The following is a 16,862-nucleotide window of genomic DNA, read 5'->3' on the forward strand; positions in this document are numbered from 1 at the left end:
AAGCATGGGAGAATATCTCTAACCTAGAGGGTGGCAACTGGCTTCTTAAACTTCAAAAGTATGAAGTATAGGGCTTCCCTGGTGGCGCAGTTGTTGAGAATCCGCCTGCCGATGCAGGGGACACGGGTTCGGGCCCCGGTCCGGGAGGATCCCACATGCCGCGGAGCGGCTGGGCCCGTGAGCCATGGCCGCTGAGCCTGCGCATCCGGAGCCTGTGCTCCACAACGGGAGAGGCCACAACAGTGAGAGGCCCGCGTACCGCAAAAAAAAAAAGTATGAAGTATAAGACAAAAACAAAAGGAATTTGATTATATCAAAATTAAGCATTTCTGGTCACAGAACATCTATAGATAAATGACAGAATGGGAGAAAAGATACTTGAAATCAATGAGTGATTAAATGTAGACTACAGAAGGAATTCTGAAAATCAATAAGGGAAAACCAATGGAAATATGAGCAATGAATATGAAAAGGCAATTTCAGAAGAAACCAAAGAAATCATCAAACTCTTTAGTAATTAGAAAAATGAAAACAAAATAATCACCTTGTATCTTTTAGAATTACAAAAGTTAGGAAATTAAATGATACCAAGATATTGGAGACATGTGGGCATATAGGAACCCTCATGCACTGCTGATGGGAGTGTAGACACACAGATACAGCTATTCTGGAGAGCAAAAACATGTGTTCATCTACCCTCTGACCTAGGAATAACACTGCTTGGTGTGATATTCCAAAGATATTTCCATACAGGTCCATTGTCGGTCATTATTTGTGATGTCATGGAGTTGGAGACAACCTGGATATCCATCCCTGGGAGACAGGTAAAAATGTGGTGGATGTACACAGTGAAGTACTCTGCAATACGTACAAACCACAGACTAGATGTACTTTAGCCATATGGCTTGATCATAAAAATATAGTACCAAATGAAAATAGTAAGAAATTGAATACATGTGTGGGGAAAACCATTTATATACGTTTAAAATATACAAAAAGCAATTCACATTTTGCAAGAATATACAGACAATTATACATGTTAATCACGTTAGGGTGGTTGCCTGGTATGGGGAGAGAAGGGAATGGAAGTGGGTTTAGAAATAAAAGAGGAAGGGAGAATGAGAGAGGAAGGAGAGAGAGATAAGACAATAATTTTAATAGGAAAGAAAAGAAAATCTCTTTGAAGGGATAGTACAACCCCACTGGAGAGTTTGAGAACTAATCATAGGCATATGGAAAACCATGCAAATGAAGAGGCGGGGGATAATTTTTAACTCCAAGGGGGGAAAAATTGTATGAGAAAAGAAATGGAATTGTAGTATACTGCTTGACCCCGTGGCGAATAATATTTATGTAGTCATAGTGTAAGGACAATATTGATTTAATCAAAAGTTGTAAAACTATATTGAGAGCAAGGAAGGAAAGTGAAAGGGGTGTGCAAATGCTTAGTTTTCCTTTTCCATTGTAAAAAGTCAGCATTCTTTCTATGGATAAGTCAAGAAAATAGCCATATAAGCATATTTTTTAGAAGTATGTAAGTAAATCACCTGCCAAAACAGAAGAGTTGAAAGTGGTTCCCTCTGGAGAAGAAAGGCAGAAAAGAAAGGATAGGAGACTGCTGTTTTTGTTGTTCTTTGATTTTTGTTATATGCATACCTTCTGGTAGAATATCAGGATACTTTTGGCTGCAAATAACAGCTCAATTCAAATTAACCAAAAAAGGAACATATTACTTTGCATAAGTTCAGAAGTGAAGCATTCCCAGGGCTGGTTGTTAGCAAGAATGCAAATTCTTTCCATTTTTCTGCTCTGCCTGTTTTCATCTTGTCAGGTTCAAGTTCACAAGATGACTACAATCAGCCAATGAGCACATCCATACTCAACAAAGGTTTTTTTAAATATATAAATTTATTTATTTATTTTTGGCTGCGTTGGATCTTCGTTGCTGCGCGTGGGCTTTCTCTAGTTGCGGTGAGCGGGGGCTACTCTTTGTTGCAGTATGCGGGCTTGTCATTGCAGTGGCTTCTCTTGTAGCTGAGCACGGGCTCTAGACGTGCAGGCTTCAGTAGTTGTGGCTCATGGGCTTAGTTGCTCCACGGCATGTGGGATCTTCCGGGACCAGGGCTCGAACCCTTGTCCTCTGCATTGGCAGGTGGATTCTTAACCAGTGTGCCACCAGGGAAGTCCCCTCAACAATGTTTAATGGAGACATTTGCTTGTGATTCTTTTTATTAACGATTAGACACACTTTCTGAGAAGCTGTGCAGCAAGTGTCATTGGTGGAAATTTCATTATGTGCCCAAGCCAAAAATAGTCACTAGCCAGAGAAATACAGTCACCACCAACTGGCCCAATCATGATTCACTGCCTATGGTTTTGGAGATAACATATCTGAAGCACATGGGTTCAGAGAAGGGTATGGAAAAGTAGGTTGGGGTTGATGAATAGTTCTTCTGCAGGTACTAACTACTTCAGTTATGTGTATGTGTTACTTCAAAATACTTTTCACTTTATCATTGAATCAAATAAATAAATGTAAGATATTTGTGAGGGGGAAAAAATGGTTCTGAAGAACCTAGGGGCAGGACAGGAATAAAGACACAGATGTAGAGAATGGACTTGAGGACACGGGGAGGAGGAAGGGTAAGCTGGGACGAAGTGAGAGAGTGGCAAGGACATATATACACTACCAAATGTAAAATAGATAGCTAGTGGGAAGCAGCCGCATAGCACGGGGAGATCAGCTCTGTGCTTTGTGACCACCTAGAGGGGTGGGTTAGGGAGGGTGGGAGGGAGACGCGAGAGGGAGGAGATATGGGGATATATTTATATGTATACCTGATTCACTTTATTATAAAGCAGAAAGTAACACACCATTGTAAAGCAATTATACTCCAGTAAAGATGTTAAAAAAAATTTGTGAGATGATTAACTTGCACTGTTGTAGTGATCAACATGCATTAAATGCAAACTATTATATCTATATATCTATTATATCTTTATTGGACTATTGTTTAGAAGAGAGGTAGACATTTAAAAAATGGAAAGGAAAACTATTATATATAAAATAGATAAACAGGGACTTCCCTGGTGGTCCAGTGGTAAAGAATCTGCCTTGCAATGCAGGGGATGGGAGTTTGATCCCTGGTCAGGGAGCTAAGATCCTACATGACGCAGGGCAACTAAGTCTGCGTGCCACAACTACTGAGCTCCTGTGCCTCAACTAGAGCCCACATTCCGCAAACTACAGAGCCCATGCGCTCTGGAGCCTGCACACCACAACTAGAGAAGAGAAAACCCACATGCCACAGCTAGAGAGAAGCCGGCGCACCACAATGAAGAGCCTGCATGCTGCAAGGAAAGATCCCACGTGCTTCAACAAAGATCCTGCGTGCCGCAGCTAAAAATAAAGTAAATATTTAAAAAATAGTAAAGTAAAAAAATAAAATAAAGTCCAACTGTATAGCACAGGGAACTATAATCAATACTCTGTAATAAACTATAATGGAAAAGAATATGAAAAAGAATATATATGTATAACTGAATCACTTTGATGTATACCAGAAATTGACACAACATTGTAAATCAACTATACTTCAAAAAAAAAAATTAAAAGAAAAATTGAAAAATGTGCCAGATGATTTTTGTTGTCTTTTTCGCAAAGTTTATGTAATCTTCTGCCACTGCAATCAGTAATATCATATTGAATTAATTTATTATTCAATTACTGTCTCATTAGTAAATCCATCTCTCGGATCCACAAACCAACTCTCAATTGTCTGGCTTTGAGATTACTCACACATTAGGTCTTCTGTACTTTAGTGCTGCCTGGGTTTTGTGCTTTTCACTGCCCATTATCTTTTTGATCACGTGAAGTGTCAGAATTAAAATCATACGACTTTGCAGCCTTATCACCCTCCATTCTTCCCACTCTTAAACCTTATGCATAAACCAAAAGAAATTACTTGAAATCCCTGAATACCCCATGAAAATAATGCAACCACACTTTGCATCAGTTTTGTTATCTGAAAAAGAAAGATGAGTATGTGATAGAACATGCTAATTGTCTCCCATTATCTGTTCTCCCTTTCCATACTTATGGAAACCCCACATTTCAGATGGGGATGTAATGCCCGGAATAAAGATTATATTCTCCAGAGTCTTCTGCAACTGTTTGTGGTTATAAGACTATGTGGGGTTGGGAGTTCCCTGGTAGCCTAGTAGTTAGGATTCTGGGCTTTCACTGCCATGGCCTGGGTTCAATCCCTGGTTGGGGAACTGAGATCCCACAAACCACATGGTATGGCCAAAAAAAAGAGACTATTTTGGGTTAATGAGATGTATGTAGAACCTCCATAAAATGACCGTTGAGTTCCCTGTGCTCCCTCCTGCCATCTGGACTGTGGATGTGATGGCTGGAGCTCTAGCCAACGTCTTGGACCAGGAGGATGATGGCCACAACTAGCTTCTAGAGTAGTTGGCTAAAAGGAGCCTGGGACCCTGAGGTTTTGTGGAGAAAGGAGCTATTAAACTACTGCTTAAGCCACTGTTATTTTAGATTTCTGTTGTAAACAGTGGAACCTAACTGATAACATTGTATAAAGTTTTTAAGATTGTTCAAAACATTACGTGAACTGATATATGTCAAAGCTCTTAGAGCATTATCAGCTTTTAGAGTGAGTGCAAAGTAATATTTATAATGTTATACTATTTCCATGCTTTGGTAAGGTTGTTCCCTCTGTCTAGAGGTTTATTTGGCAAACTTGTATTTGTCCTTAAGGCCCAGATTAATCATTTCCTTCTCTCTGAAACTTTTTCTGATCCCCACCTGGGGAGTTAATCCTTCCTTTGCTTTATACTGGTTCTTAATCTTGTGTATACTTTTATAGCAACTTGATATTTCAGTTTACACATTTGTCTCCCTATTAAACCACTCTTTCTCATTCAAAACAAAACAAACAAAAACAACTGGAATTCTCTCTCAATAAACATAAAAATCTCATGTAGATTCTGGTACTGCCCCTAAACCTATTTAATAGGTTTAGATACTGATAGATACTGATAGATACTGCCCCTAAACCTATTTAATACTTTACAATATGAATATGCCAATCCTGCAAACCCCTCCTCACTCCCCACCCCCAGACCCCCGCCAAAATATCCTGATGCACCACCCTTAGAGGAGACATACCACTCCTTCCTTCTCCTGGCCGATTCAGTTGATCAGTTAGGATAAATATCTGTTGGACCGGACACTGTAGTAGATGATGCTGGAGAAAGAGATTTGGTCTCTGTCCTCACAGGGGCTGCAATGTGCTAGATGAGAGAGAGTCTCTAATAATAATAATACGATGTACAGAGTGCACAAGTAGGAGGGATGGGAATATGATTCATTCTGTTTTCAGGCACAGGTTAAGAATAGATGATGCCTGGACTGTATTTTGAAAGAAAAATAGTTTACCTGATAGACTGGAGAAAGGGGAGAAAAGAGCAACAGAAGATAAGATGGGCAGAAGGAACAACATGTGCACAGACGCAGAGGCATAAAATACGTGGTTAATTTTAGTCACGAGCATCGGACTCAGGTCTTCCTGAGTTTCTCTGCAAACACATTCACAAAACATTTCTTAGGGTGAGTTACCTCCGCACATGGCTCATCGCATCTCTTATGTCTTGATTGTTCACTGTTTTAATTCTGAGGACTGTGTTTCCCTGAGCCTGTTTCCTAGCGTCAATGCCACTGGATAATAAGTGAAGTTGTTAATATGACTCTTCTGGAGAAGTGTTCCTCAGTGCCGGTTCAGGGCCTCGCCGTTGACTCATCCTGCAACTGTGCACATTCAGAAGCTCTTCCTTCTAAAGGCTTATGCTCATCTCTGACATTCAGAACATTTGCAAGATTGCTTTGTAAAAACTTCCTGGTTAGTTTTTAGCTTTTCGTTTCTAGTTAACGCCAGGTTTGTTAGTTTTCTACCCTCTGTCTTTAGTCCCTAGCCTAGGGGCAATGCTGCATTCATTTAGATTCAGTCTTCTTGTTTATTTGTTTTTTGGTTCCAGTAGCCTCCTCATTGATTAAACTAGACTGTATTTATGAAGTGGCTTCTGTTCTGAAAACGGGTGACATCCTCACGGTTGTCTGTAGGAGGCAGTAATGTGATCTGTGTGGTTAAGAGTGTGGACTCGGCTTCCCTGGTGGCGCACTGGTTGGGAGTCCGCCTGCCGATGCAGGGGGCGCGGGTTCGTGCCCCGGTGTGGGAAGATCCCACATGCCGCGGAGTGGCTGGGCCCGTGAGCCATGGCCGCTGAGCCTGCGCGTCCGGAGCACAGCGGCAGAGGCCACAACAGTGAGAGGCCCGCGAACCATAAAAAAAAAAAAAAAAAAAGAGTGTGGACTCAGATGTCAGATTGCCTGCGTTTAAGTCCTAGCTATGTTAATTATTGCTTCTGTGGATTTGGGGGGCAAGTTACATAACCTCTCTGTGCCTGGGCTTCCTCATCTGAAAAAAATGGAGCAATTAATAGCCTTTACCTTTTGGGTTGTTATAAGAATTAAATGAATTAATATGGGTGAAGCACTTAGCATAGTACTTGGGACAAGAAAAGTCCTCGATAAGTGTTAGCCGTCAACATCATCATCATCGTCATCACTGGAACCGAGTTTGTCAGGTAGCAGAAGTCAGATAAAATGAGGCCCACGACCATTAGTCACTGATCACAAAAATTTGTGCTTGCACAATGTTTTACAGTCTTCGAAGACCTTTCACATTTATTATCCCGCCTGATTCCATCACTCTATTGGCTGGTATAGCCAGTTATGCCATCTTCATTTTATGGATTCATTCAACACTACTTAGAGAGGCCTCTTATGTGCCAGGCACTGTTACGTTCTGAAAATTCAAAGATGGAAACGTATGGTTCCTGCTCTTTGGTTATCAAGAGCTATCTTTGGGAGTGGGTTTTGGGAGGCCATTTTATTTTCTACACTTTGTTTGAGTTTATATGATAAAAGTATATTAATTTTACAGTCAGAAAAGTAAAAGGTGTGGTGCAAGGGAAGAGTCTAATGGTGAGGCAGGGATGCAAATTAGTAATTATAATACAGTTGTCATTGTGGAGGTACAGATAAGGATCAGTGGACATACAGGAATTCCAGGAGGAAAGTCAGAGGAAAGTGGCATTTAAGCTGGGACAGGAATGTTGAGAAGTTTGCCAAGTAAATGAAGAGAGGAGGGTATTCAAGCAGAGGAAGCTTGAACGACTATGGTGTATCTTGAGGAAACTACGGACCATTCAGTGTTGCCTGTCATGAAGTGAGGGGCAAATGATGTAAGTTAACGTGGGTTAGGTAAGCAGGAGTCAGATAATGAAGGGATGTACTAGACAGAGGTGTTCAGAATTTGCCCTATAGGTGATGGGAGCCCATAAAGAATTTTATGTTAGGGAGTGACAATGATGAGATTTGTATCATTCTGTTGGCAGTGTAGACAAGGGGAACTGATAATTCTCTGAAAGGCTAAAGTGGTCAAATCAATACCAATATCAGAACTCAAGTGTTTTTGACCCAAGTTTAGCAGATTTTCCATTAAACCATGCTGACCCCGCTATAGAGCAGTGTATACAAGGTCCCACTATTTACTGTATTGATTTACTAGTGTGAATTTAAATTCTTAACTAAGAGAATGGGAAAAAAATTCACAAAATCACTGAACAACTTAACCTTGTCTTTCCTCCCTTTGGAAAGACATGCCTATTAGAAGATACTTTTCTGTTGAATTCCATCTCCTCATTAAAATGGAAGAGAGCTACAATTCATTCATTCTTCAGATATGTACAGAGCACAGATTCCACTGAGCAACTTGTTCTGGTGCCTATATCCTTTATAAATTCATGTAATTTTTTAAGTCTAAATTTAATTTTCATTGATACAGTGTAATCCCATTTCTCCTTTCATAAGATTATATATTAAGTCCAAAGATGTATGGACAGCAGCCTTTAACAGGAGAGCTTGCTTTCTCATTGAGACAATAACTACCCTCAGTGTGTTTAATCCTGTCTTTGCTTCTACACCCCTGTCCCCAATAGAGGGCATCAGTCAGCCTAATGCACAGCAAGCTGGCCAACAGAGCATCTTCCACTTGAGGTGACAATGCTTTTGCTTCTGATGCTCTCTACCCACGGCGCATGCTGTCTGGCAGAAGAGAAGGGAAATACAGTCCTGCACTATTAGCGCCCTTTCTTGGCTTTTCCTACCTAGAGCACTGTCTCATCAGTCTGGCAGACCTTAGAATTCCAAGGGTTCTCTGAGCTCCCCAAATCCTCTGAACGCCCCAGATCCTTGTGGTTAGTATGATCCTACATTATCAGCAGAGATTTAGTCTTATCAGCAGAGATTTAGTCTGAATTCATCCTAGGGATGTTACCATTCTGGCAAAATTCATGTCATTGAGTGTTTCTTTACCATCTGTGTTCTACTTCCTGCTTGCTGGAACAAGAAGTGCTAAACTATTCTCTCTCATCAATGACAACACCCACTTCTGGGGTTAAGTTCAATTTTCAAACTATACCCAGAAACATGGTCTTTTGTTCATGTACTTATTCATTTATCCATTTTTTTTATAACATTCCGTTTTTGTTTTTTTAAAAATTTTATTTATTGATTGATTGATTTTTGGCTGTGTTGGGTCTTCATTGCTGCATGCGAGCGGGGGCTACACTTCATTGTGTTGCGCGGGCTTCTTATTGTGGTGGCTTCTCTTGTTGCAGAGCATGGGCTCTAGGTGCGTGGGCTTCAGTAGTTGCAGCATGTGGGCTCAGTAGTTGTGGCTCATGGGCTCTAGAGTGTAGGCTCAGTAGTTGTGGTGCACGGGCTTCGTTGCTCCGTGGCATGTGGGATCTTCCCGGACCAGGGCTCAAACCCGTGTGCCCTGCATTGGCAGGCGGATTCTTAACCACTGCACCACCAGGGAAGTCCCATTTATCCATTTTTTTGAGTGCTTATTCTATTTCAGAGACTGGATTAGTTACTTCAGGCACAGTATTGGACAAAACAGATAGGTCCTTCCATCATGTATCTTCTGATCTAGTGACCCTGATAATTGGGGGGTGGGTATTAAAAGTGAAGAGCGGCTTGTCAACTGAGAATGGGAGGAAATGGAAGTGTCTACAGTTGCCAACATTGTAATTGATGCATCTTAAGTAAGAAGTTTAAACATATTGTAATGGTTGTGTATGAGCATGATTGCTATTTTCAATTTAATTAGAGGGAAGGCAATATGCCACCTCTTAACATGTTGCAGGAGAGTCCGTGAGAATGGGGCTATTTGTTTAAAAGATAACTGGTTCCTTAAAAAACTAAATATAGAATTACCATGTGATCCACTTTTGGGTATATATTCCAAAAGAATTAAAAGCAGGATTTTGAAGAGGTATTTGCACCTCTGTGTTCATTGCAGCGTTACACTATTGCCAAGAGGTGGAAGCAGCACAAGTGTCCATGGACAGATGAATGCATAAAGAAAATGTGGTATAAACACACACTGGAATATTATTCAGCCTTAAAAAAGAAGAAAATCCCATCATATGCTACAACGTGGATGAACTTTGAGGACATTATATTGAGTGAAATAAGCCAGTCACAAAAGGACAAATACTGTGTGATTCCTCTTATATGAGGTATCTAAACAGTCAAAAATCATGGAAACAGAAAGTAGAATGGTGGTTGCCAGGAGCTGAGGGCGGGGAGGAATGGGGAGTTGTTTGATGGCTAAAGAGTTTCAGTTTTGCAAGATGAAAAAATTCTAGACATCTATTACTGAACAAAGTGAATACAGTTAACACGATTGAACTATACACTTAAAAATAGAGGGAAAATGTTATATTATGTGGGTTTTTTGCCACAATTAAAATTAAAAAAATAGTAATTTTAGGGGACTTCCCTGGCGGTCCAGTGGTTAAGACTCCATGCTTCCACTGCAGGGGGCATGGGTTCGATCCCTGGTTGGGGAACTAAGATCCTGCATGCCTTGGGGCTCGGCAAATAAATAAATAAAGATACTTTAAAAAGTTAACACAGTTATCATGGAAACAACCGTCGGTGTGATAAAATGAGTGGTGAGAGGGCTTCCCTCGTGGCGCAGTGGTTGAGAGTCCGCCTGCCGATGCAGGGGACGCGGGTTCGTGCCCCGGTCCGGGAGGATCCCACATGCCGCAGAGCGACTGGGCCCGTAAGCCATGGCCGCTGAGCCTGCGTGTCCGGAGCCTGTGCTCCGCAACGGGAGAGGCCACAACAGTGAGAGGCCCGCGTACCGCAAAAAAAAAAAAAAAAAAAAAAAGAGTGGTGAGTAGGTTTCAATTAGAAGGCTGGAGTTGTAGACCTAGCACTGCCAATTCCTAGCTGTTTGACTGTGAGCTTGGAATTGCATTTAACCTCTAAGTCTCAGTGTCCTCCCTGGTAAAATGGAGATCATGTCACTACTTCAAAGAGTTTTTCAGGGTTAAATGAGATGATGTGTGTGCAAGTTGGCAGACCCTAAAGCACTGTTTTATGGTGATGATGTGGATTTCTCTATTATCTGGCTTCCCCACTCTTGCATCTGGCCATACCCAGGCAGGGTGGGATGTTGAAGCACCATGAGAGATGTTGAGCTTCTGTCTCCCATTTGTCCTGCTATTTTCTCCACCTCCAGATTACAGGTTTTAAAAGTGGAATGCCTAACCTGGTTGCTGATCCTCTTACCAGCAACTGTTCTTACCAACTTCTCTCCAGGCAAGTTCTGCTTGCTTCTCTTTTCTTATTTTAGTTAACGCAATCATAGAATTGGAGAGATTAAATACAAACACGTGAGAAAATTGAATTGCAATGCAAGATAGTGGGATAACTCCTGACTAGGACTCTTAGAGTAGCTAGGACCCCTTCCTTCTTCTTTGAAGGAAGGAAAAGTCTTGAATAAACAAAATAAGGGAATGGAAGGAAGGGTTAGCATTTCTGGCAGGAGGGAACCTCATGAGCAAAGTTTGGAGATAAAAATAGATGACGAAAGCTTAGGGGACAAAGAGGACACAGGCCTGCTTGAAATGATGAGCCTGAAAGTTGAGAAGAGGATACAGATATTGGGGGGACTTCAGTAGTGGCTGAGGATACTGGATTTTGTGCAGTGAGGAGTTTAGTCATTTCAGTTTGACAGTGGAAGAATGATCAGTCCAGTGTGGATTTTAGGCTAAAATAATTCTTGGGCCTAATGCAATTGCAATCAAATCTCAGTGAATTATAATACTTAGGAGAGCTCTACAACATGATACCAAAATTCAACTACACGAGTCATCAGGTGAGAATAAGGAAGAAAAAGACTTAAAAGTGTAATGAAGAAGGACTTGTTGTAATAATAAATGATGGTGGGAAAATTGATTATTTATAAAAAATCAACTTAGGTTCTCATTTTACACCATACACCAAAATTAATTCAAGCTCAATTAAACAGTATAGTGTAAGAGAAAAATTAAAAAAAAATAGAAGATAATGTAGATAAATGTCCACATTCTGGATGAGGAAGGATTTTTTTGGACATCAGAATCTCCTATATACTGCTGGTGAGATTGTAAATTTGTACAAACATTTAGGAAAGCAATATGCCCCTATCTTGTGAAGTTGAAGAGCTCATACCCTATGACCTGATGCCACTACCCACACTGGAGAAACTACAGTACACAAGGAGATGTTCACAGCACCACTGTTCAAGATAGTAAAATGCTGGAAACAACCCAAACATCACAAAATAAGAGGATGAATAAACTGCAGAACATTTGTAAGTAGAATGCTATATAGCAGGGAAAGTGAATGATCCAGAGTACCTCTATCAACATGGTTAAGTTAAAAACACATCATATTGAGTGAATAATTATGTTACAGAAGATAATGTACAGTATAACACCAATTGTATGCAATCATAAAATATGAAAAAAGTACTACATGCTGTTTAGGAAAATGTACTTATTTAGTAAAAATATGACATCATGGGAAGAATAAGCTCCAGATTCAGGGTCATGGTAACCTCTGAGATAGAAGGGATGTGATGGGGGACTGTTACATAGGAGACTTCCACCACGTTGGTATTTATTTCTAGAGTCGTGTGGTTATACTATTGTTATATTACTCATTATGGCTCTTTGTAAGTTTAAAATGTTTTGTTAAATAAGATTTAGGAGATGCATATTCCTTATACAAATTGAAACAGTATCTCAGTAATAATTTAATCTTTACTACCTACCTCTGACTCATGCCCCCAAATATTCACTGTTAACAGTTCCAAGTATATTCTTCTAGACTTTTTCTAGATATTTACCTTTTCTAGATATCTATATAGCTAACTATACATCAGGTTTCTCCTAATATAGAGTACTACTTAACCTAAAATTTTGTAATTCTTGCTTTTTTCACTTAATGTCATAGATACCTTTCCATATGAGTACATATACTTCTCCTGTATATTTAACGGCTACATAATGTTCCATAGTATGAATGTACCATAATTTATTCTACTATCCCTCAACTGATACATATTTAAGTTGTTTATATTTTTTGTTATTAAAATTCTTCAGTGAATATCCCTGGTAAACCTTAGGAGTATTTTTGTTTGAAATATTTCCAGGGGGAGGAATTTTTAAGGCAAAGACTTTCTGAGAATTTATGCTTAGCAATGAAAGAAATCCCAAAGGAAATCTGGTATACTCCTGTATGTAAAAATCAATGTGCAGAAAGCTCATGTAAGTAAATCACAAAAGCATTAGAACTGTAATAGAAAAATAAGCTATGAACGCTAATAGACAATTTGCAGGAAAAGAAATATAAATGACTACTAAACATGTGGAAAATATTTTAACTATTTTAGCTCTGTAACTAAAGAGATAAAAGTGATGATTAGTTTCAAATTTGGGGCCTATCAACTTAGACAAGATGAGAAAGGGAGTGATAGTGTTGGCAATGTGGCGGAACTTAATCAAGGACTTAAGGAATATTCTTATCCCTAGACCATTAATTCCACTATTATAAATTTAATTTGAGGAAAAAAATCAAAGATGTCGTAAGTAGACAATCATTGCATGTGTTCTGGGGCAATGGCTCCTTTTCTTCTTTTTCTTTCCCAGCACACATTGAAACAGCAGAGAGCCCCAGTCACTCATTTTGTGCAACACGCCTCTGATGTCCTGACCATAGTTGATTGGACCAGACATGGGTACCTGACCTAGGCTGGACCAAAGCCCCCTATCCAGGGATTCTAGCCTAACTTCTGGATGCTCTCTTAAAAGGAGCCAATGAAAATGTGAGAGCTTGATCTGCCGTTTTGCACCACGTAGCCTTGTCCTCAGAGAAAACCCCTCTTTAATGAGAGAAAAAAATAGAGTACAATCACAGCAAGGGACAGAGACAAAAAAAGACCTCAGGGCTTTCCTGTCCTGCTGCTAGTCCCTGCTTGCTGATGCTGTGTGTCCCTGCCCAGAATTCTAACAATTCCTCCCCTTCGCTTACACCAGCTAAGTCCCTGGTAAGGCTCCTGTTGCTCTGACTCAAGAGAGAGACCCCTAGATTCTGCCCTATCCCTCAATATCCCAGCACACAGAGAGTGAAGGGTAATGAGTATCCTAATTCTTAAATCTGAAGGTGGCCTAGGGAAGATGTGAAGGAATGGAAGGAAGAATTCAACCCCGGTTGAGCACTTATTAATAAAATGAAAATAATCTATGTGACTCATTTGGATAGTTCCTGGCCTATAAGTAAAGAATAAACAAATGAACAAATAAGATGTCAAGCCAGGAGGGAATGAGAGCTCTGAGTGTCACAAGGTTCAGCTTATATATCATGCCCTTTTTTTCCTTTAAATTTTTTTTTTCCATTTCCCCCTCCTGGTCACAAGGTATTACACTGGGCTCTGGGCTCCCATAATAATTAGCTCTTGATCATAACATCTTGTAATACACTGGAGTGATAGTACTTATTATGTCTTATTCATATTTGAATTTTCCCAGAGCACAGAGTAGTTACTTAAATGTTTGGAATGAATGCATGAGGGAATGATTAAGTGAAATAATGAAAATTTTGTTAGGAAAGTTCTCTGGTATTAAGTGTTTGAAAGGCTTATTGAAATGTACTCACCATGATGATCATGATGATTTGTCTTGAAGCTGAGCACTTGCTCCCATTTGCCTTTGAAGCCAGTGACTTTTAGTTAATTATAACTTTTTTCCTCTAAAGGTCAAGAGAGCTGGAATTTTATACTTTGAATGAGTCTCTTCCAACGCTTGTTCTTCAAAAATACTTTTTCATAAATAGTTTGTTCCAGTTGCCAACTGGTTTGTTAACCGGGTCACTAACCATCCAAATCTGAGAATAGAAGTTTGTTTTGTTTTGTTTTGGTTCTTTTGGCCGCACCGCGTGGCACGCAGGATCCTAGTTCCCCAACCAGGGATCAAACCTGCGCTCCCTGCAGTGGAAGTGCAGAGTCTTAACTACTGAACCTCCAGGGAAGTCCCAAGAATATAAGCTTTATTGACTTTGAAACCCACCCGACAGAACATTTTCAAATACTACAGGTGGCTGCTGCCATTATCCCTGTTTCAAAGCTCTTTAAGACTAAGTTTTCCAAAACAAATCTCTTCAACAACAAGAAGGTTGATTTGGATCCACACTGCAACCTAACTCCACCAGCAAAGTGTGCTTCTCACCAAAGACATAATGGGGCTTCTTTGTTATTTTGGGAAAAGGCTTAAATATCAAGGGAAATGAGCTAGAAAGGTTTCATGTTTTCTACATATTCTACACAGCACTATATACAAACCAGATTGTATAGACCATTTCCCAGGGGGGACAGGCAGTAAAACAGTTTTGAATTTCAGTGCCTGTCTTCTAGTCTTAACTCCTGCCCAAATTCTGCCACTTACTAGCTGTATGACCTTTGAAAAGAAAATAAGCTTTCTGTATCTTAGTTTCTGCACCTGTAAAATGGGATAAAATTACTTACATTAACAGGTTATTTTAAGAATTAAGAGAATACATGTAAAATGTCTGCCATTGTTCCTGGCTTATAGAGTGGGAGTTCATGTTGATGATGATGGAAGACTTGGCCCATCGTTTATGCTTTTTTTTTCTTCTTTATGACATTGTATAAGACATTTAAATTCTGTATCTTATTAGTCTTTCCTTCTGTAAGATGGAGAAAAGAGTAGCCTCATATTCAATTACTTGGCCATATCATTAGCAAACAAGGATTTAAAAATAGAGGTAACTTGGTACAGTGTGAAGAGGACTGTCCCTTGGAAGAACAAATTGTGGTTCTACTAGTTACTAGCTGTGTGGCACTGGAAAACTTCCCTGATACTCACTTTTCTTATATAAATAAGAAAATAAATAAAATGGAAATAATATGTATCTACAGAATTAAGGTTCAAATTAAGTATTGCATAGGAAAGTGAGCTAAATTGCTGTGCACATGTTTGCAGTTATTATTACCAGCACCATACGAGATTGGATATATTGTCCTTATTGGTTTTTTTGTTGTTGTTGTTGCTTGCTTGCTTGTTTTAATAACAGTGTATTCAAATTTAAGTTCTCACCCTCTTTTGGTTGTCTTGCCCCTTGAGAACATTTTAGCAGTGATTTATCTTATGTTCATAGGTTTTACCCAATTTTATTGATATGTTAAAAGCAATGTTTGCTCTTTATGATAGATAGATAGATAAGAACCTTAGATGCAATATTCAGTCATAGGCTGCACTTTCTAAAATATGGCCTTGGTGTTTTAAGTGACACAGTAAAAATGACCTAGTGAAAAGCAGCAGTTTGCTAAGAATAAAGCTTATTTTCGTGTTTGGTAAGTCACTTCACCGTCTCTCCTCATGTAAGTGTATTCTAGGGGAACTTAACTCTGTAGGTGCAATTCTTAAGAATATCTGCCTTGAGTCTTAAAATAAAACCCAACAAATAAATTCGCCTTGATAAATTACATTAGGAAAGAATTTCTAGCAGGATCACTTTAAATGGTTTTCTTTCATGCTTAGGATTAGATTTCACCTAAAGATTTCATTTAGTTCAACCAGTAGAAAACCCCAGATTCAGGGCCTAAGAGTAAACTGAGGTTTGGAGAGGTTTAGTGACTTGGCCATGCCTTATTAGTCAGGATAGTTTTTGGTGTAGGTTATAGACATTCGACTCCAAAGTGGCTTAAACAAAAAACGGAATTCACTGGATCACACAACAGAAACTAGCTTCCAACATAGCTGAATCCAGCAGCTCCAATCATGTTCTTAAAACCCAGCATTTGCCAACGTTTTTCCCACAGTATTGGCTTCCTCCGGGATGGAGGAGAGGGAGGGAGATGATCATAAGTAGCTCCAGCTTACATCATTTCTATGGTTTATTATCCAAAAGGAAGAGAGGCATCTCTCTCCCAGCTTTCACAGAGCAAATTTTGTGGAAGATCCAAGCGATCCCCTTGGATCCAAGAGAGATAACCCATCACTCTTGGTTAACAGTCCCACCAGGATCACATGAAGTGAGGAGTGTGGTCCTCAAAGGGAAAGTGGGGATGCGTGGGAAGCAGATATCCACCACACCAAGGCTAGGGCATTATTAAGGTGGGGCTAGGACTCAGTCCTAGTGCCGTTCTGAAGGTTGCAGTGAGAAAGAGAAATAGGTAAGCTTAGAGCAAAATAGTTTAAGCCTCTCTTAAAGGTGTATAAATTAGAAATGAATATAAAGCTTTGAAGTGATGTTAAGTCAAATGACCATTTTTTTTCTTTTACTTTCAAAAGTATATGGATATTGTAAAATGCAAATCCCCGTTATTGCTAATGAACGCTCCTACACGCACTTG

The sequence above is a fragment of the Leucopleurus acutus genome (genome assembly GCF_964270905.1).
Source record: "Leucopleurus acutus genome assembly, chromosome: 1".
Taxonomy (NCBI): domain Eukaryota; kingdom Metazoa; phylum Chordata; class Mammalia; order Artiodactyla; family Delphinidae; genus Leucopleurus; species Leucopleurus acutus.